Source organism: Schistocerca cancellata, unplaced genomic scaffold (assembly GCF_023864275.1).
Source record: "Schistocerca cancellata isolate TAMUIC-IGC-003103 unplaced genomic scaffold, iqSchCanc2.1 HiC_scaffold_654, whole genome shotgun sequence".
Lineage (NCBI taxonomy): Eukaryota > Metazoa > Arthropoda > Insecta > Orthoptera > Acrididae > Schistocerca > Schistocerca cancellata.
In genome coordinates, this window is record NW_026046665.1 from 20,001 (window position 1) to 25,000 (window position 5,000).

The 5,000-nt window shown below is 52.9% G+C and overlaps 1 non-coding gene across 1 annotated transcript in view; it reads left to right on the forward strand.

Moving 5' to 3' along the window:
- Positions 1-3,642: 3,642 nt before the first annotated feature.
- Positions 3,643-5,000, forward strand: part of LOC126138168 (small subunit ribosomal RNA) — a 1,909-nt gene continuing 551 nt past the window's right edge. Inside the window, exon 1 of the ribosomal RNA XR_007528182.1 lies at positions 3,643-5,000. This exon is cut by the window's right edge and continues 551 nt beyond it. This is a non-coding gene — a ribosomal RNA (small subunit ribosomal RNA).

A 5,000-nucleotide genomic window follows, 5' to 3' on the forward strand; every position in this document is an offset into this window, starting at 1 on the left:
ACCGCAATGTGTACCGCTATGTGTAACGCAATGTGTAACGCAATGTGTACCGCAATGTGTACCGCAATGTGTAACGCAATGTGTACCGCAATGTGTAACGCAATGTGTACCGCAATGTGTAACGCAATGTGTACCGCAATGTAACGCAATCTGTACCGCAATGTAACGCAATTTGTACCGCAATGTAACGCAATTTGTACCGCAATGTAACGCAATTTGTACCGCAATGTAACGCAATTTGTACCGCAATGTAACGCAATTTGTACCGCAATGTAACGCAATTTGTACCGCAATGTAACGCAATTTGTACCGCAATGTAACGCAATTTGTACCGCAATGTAACGCAATTTGTACCGCAATGTAACGCAATTTGTACCGCAATGTAACGCAATTTGTACCGCAATGTAACGCAATTTCTACCTTAACCTAACCCACGTTGTGCCTTAACCTAACCCACGTTGTGCCTTAACCTAACCCACGTTGTGCCTTAACCTAACCCACGTTGTGCCTTAACCTAACCCACGTTGTGCCTTAACCTAACCCACGTTGTGCCTTAACCTAACCCACGTTGTGCCTTAACCTAACCCACGTTGTGCCTTAACCTAACCCACGTTGTGCCTTAACCTAACCCACGTTGTGCCTTAACCTAACCCACGTTGTGCCTTAACCTAACCCACGTTGTGCCTTAACCTAACCCACGTTGTGCCTTAACCTAACCCACGTTGTGCCTTAACCTAACCCACGTTGTGCCTTAACCTAACCCAAGTTGTGCCTTAACCTAACCCAAGTTGTGCCTTAACCTAACCCAAGTTGTGCCTTAACCTAACCCAAGTTGTGCCTTAACCTAACCCAAGTTGTGCCTTAACCTAACCCACGTTGTGCCTTAACCTAACCCAAGTTGTGCCTTAACCTAACCCACGTTGTGCCTTAACCTAACCCACGTTGTGCCTTAACCTAACCCACGTTGTGCCTTAACCTAACCCACGTTGTGCCTTAACCTAACCCACGTTGTGCCTTAACCTAACCCACGTTGTGCCTTAACCTAACCCACGTTGTGCCTTAACCTAACCCACGTTGTGCCTTAACCTAACCCACGTTGTGCCTTAACCTAACCCACGTTGTGCCTTAACCTAACCCACGTTGTGCCTTAACCTAACCCACGTTGTGCCTTAACCTAACCCACGTTGTGCCTTAACCTAACCCACGTTGTGCCTTAACCTAACCCACGTTGTGCCTTAACCTAACCCACGTTGTGCCTTAACCTAACCCACGTTGTGCCTTAACCTAACCCACGTTGTGCCTTAACCTAACCCAAGTTGTGCCTTAACCTAACCCAAGTTGTGCCTTAACCTAACCCAAGTTGTGCCTTAACCTAACCCAAGTTGTGCCTTAACCTAACCCAAGTTGTGCCTTAACCTAACCCAAGTTGTGCCTTAACCTAACCCAAGTTGTGCCTTAACCTAACCCAAGTTGTGCCTTAACCTAACCCAAGTTGTGCCTTAACCTAACCCACGTTGTGCCTTAACCTAACCCACGTTGTGCCTTAACCTAACCCACGTTGTGCCTTAACCTAACCCACGTTGTGCCTTAACCTAACCCACGTTGTGCCTTAACCTAACCCACGTTGTGCCTTAACCTAACCCACGTTGTGCCTTAACCTAACCCACGTTGTGCCTTAACCTAACCCACGTTGTGCCTTAACCTAACCCACGTTGTGCCTTAACCTAACCCACGTTGTGCCTTAACCTAACCCACGTTGTGCCTTAACCTAACCCACGTTGTGCCTTAACCTAACCCACGTTGTGCCTTAACCTAACCCACGTTGTGCCTTAACCTAACCCAAGTTGTGCCTTAACCTAACCCACGTTGTGCCTTAACCTAACCCAAGTTGTGCCTTAACCTGCTCTGTAATTGGCATATGACACGTTACATTAATCCAGTGTTGTCTAACCACAACCCTCTGAATATAGTTCGCTACTCGCACCGCCCACCCTCTTGTGTATCGTTTCATGTTCAACACTTCGCAAGTGTTGCTTACTTTTTACATGCTCCCGCTGTACACTGTAATGTGGACGACTGCAGGATGTACATCGCCCCCACCCTCCCCCCTGCCTTCGCACGCTGGTCGTTCAGGTGCTTGCGTGTTCAATGCCCTTCGCAGCTGTTCACTGGCATTCGCATGTCGAAGCGCTCAGTCTACGTCGTGGTACGGCCTGTGTCCACTGTCCGCTGATGTCGTAAGCTTAACCCTCACATTGTACTGCACATAGGTCCGTATGTACTGCATGATACGCTGTGGCACATGTGTGACCGTACAACGACTGCGCCCAACAACAGCGAACCATACGGTCCAAATGTTGTGCACTCAGCCACGTGCCGTCTCCCCATAACAGCTACATTGCAGTGTGGTACGCCATAGAGACGTGTGGGATTAACGGACGCCCTGGATGGCGATCAGCATGAGCCGTCTGTTGATGTAGTGGCGCGTGTATTCAAACGTAGTCGTCTCTTCTCACACAGTGTGATAGCATGGTGCACCGCGTTCCACATCTGCGACATGGTACAGATGCTGGTTGACAGTCGGTCTCGTAATGGACATCGCATACGTAGGGGGCCACCTCCCACGTGTTCTCTAGTCGTGCACATTTTGTTGCGTGTATGTGGGCAGACGTAGTGTGTCGTGACACCTAACAGACAGGTATGCAATAATCGTTGCATTTGCAAACTGGGATGGACGTCTACGTTTGCTGGTGACGTTACGCAAATGAACAACTGGTAAACCCATTGTGGTGCGGTTGTTGTTGCTGGAGGTAAATCAGTAAGGGCAAATCTGTGTGTGAAGCGATACGCGGCGGTGGCTGGGTGGGACCGTCCCCGGCCGGTGAGGGGGGGCCGCCCGGCGTGCTGGCCGCGCGGTGCGTGGGCGCACGCGCTACAGCCGGCTGGTGGGGGCGCCCAGTGGCAGGCGCGCCGGCCGACGGACGCGGCAGGCGGCGCAGCTGCGCGCCGGGGCACCCTGCGCGCGGCGCCGGGCGGCCAAAGTGGGTCCTCGCGGGCCCGGTGCGAAGCGCGGTGGACATCTGCAGTGTGCTGGTCCGACTGAGGACTGTGTGCGTTGAGGATGCGCCGCCGCCCGGCACTCGGCGCCGCGACGCCGTCTGCTGCTCGGTCGCCCCAGCGGTTCTCGCTGGTGGTTTGTATCGCAGTTGTGCAGACGTGTTGGCACGTGCGCTGTGCTGGGAGAGTTCGCTTCGGCACCCACGTGGGGCCTTTGCCCTTCTGTGGCGCTGGCGTTGGAGCTGCCGGTCACCGTAGGTGGCGCGTGTTGTCTCCCGCCGGCAATGCCACGACAGCACGCTCCCGGGCCTCTGTCGGCAGCGGCAAGCTCAGTTGGGAGCACGGGTGGTCGCACCTAAAGCGTCTACTCGCCTAACTCCGGGCGATTGCGCCTCTCTCGAACCCGACCAAGTACTTAGGACGGCGCTGCGCGCCGCCGGGACCTGAGAGGGTTTCGAGGTGTATTGTGCAGGGGAGCTCAGCCTCCTCCTGTTTGCAGAATAATTGAGCGGACGCTTGCGTGTTCGCGCGGGCCCCTGGGACACACTCCCGGGCGGCCGGCTGCTCAGCTCTAGTTGACGCAGCTCCCTGGTTGATCCTGCCAGTAGTCATATGCTTGTCTCAAAGATTAAGCCATGCATGTCTCAGTACAAGCCGCATTAAGGTGAAACCGCGAATGGCTCATTAAATCAGTTATGGTTCCTTAGATCGTACCCACGTTACTTGGATAACTGTGGTAATTCTAGAGCTAATACATGCAAACAGAGTCCCGACCAGAGATGGAAGGGACGCTTTTATTAGATCAAAACCAATCGGTCGGCTCGTCCGGTCCGTTTGCCTTGGTGACTCTGAATAACTTTGGGCTGATCGCACGGTCCTCGTACCGGCGACGCATCTTTCAAATGTCTGCCTTATCAACTGTCGATGGTAGGTTCTGCGCCTACCATGGTTGTAACGGGTAACGGGGAATCAGGGTTCGATTCCGGAGAGGGAGCCTGAGAAACGGCTACCACATCCAAGGAAGGCAGCAGGCGCGCAAATTACCCACTCCCGGCACGGGGAGGTAGTGACGAAAAATAACGATACGGGACTCATCCGAGGCCCCGTAATCGGAATGAGTACACTTTAAATCCTTTAACGAGTATCTATTGGAGGGCAAGTCTGGTGCCAGCAGCCGCGGTAATTCCAGCTCCAATAGCGTATATTAAAGTTGTTGCGGTTAAAAAGCTCGTAGTTGGATTTGTGTCCCACGCTGTTGGTTCACCGCCCGTCGGTGTTTAACTGGCATGTATCGTGGGACGTCCTGCCGGTGGGGCGAGCCGAAGGCGTGCGACCGCCTCGTGCGTGTTCGTGCGTCCCGAGGCGGACCCCGTTGAAATCCTACCAAGGTGCTCTTTATTGAGTGTCTGGGTGGGCCGGCACGTTTACTTTGAACAAATTAGAGTGCTTAAAGCAGGCAAGCCCGCCTGAATACTGTGTGCATGGAATAATGGAATAGGACCTCGGTTCTATTTTGTTGGTTTTCGGAACCCGAGGTAATGATTAATAGGGACAGGCGGGGGCATTCGTATTGCGACGTTAGAGGTGAAATTCTTGGATCGTCGCAAGACGAACAGAAGCGAAAGCATTTGCCAAGTATGTTTTCATTAATCAAGAACGAAAGTTAGAGGTTCGAAGGCGATCAGATACCGCCCTAGTTCTAACCATAAACGATGCCAGCCAGCGATCCGCCGCAGTTCCTCCGATGACTCGGCGGGCAGCCTCCGGGAAACCAAAGCTTTTGGGTTCCGGGGGAAGTATGGTTGCAAAGCTGAAACTTAAAGGAATTGACGGAAGGGCACCACCAGGAGTGGAGCCTGCGGCTTAATTTGACTCAACACGGGAAACCTCACCAGGCCCGGACACCGGAAGGATTGACAGATTGATAGCTCTTTCTTGATTCG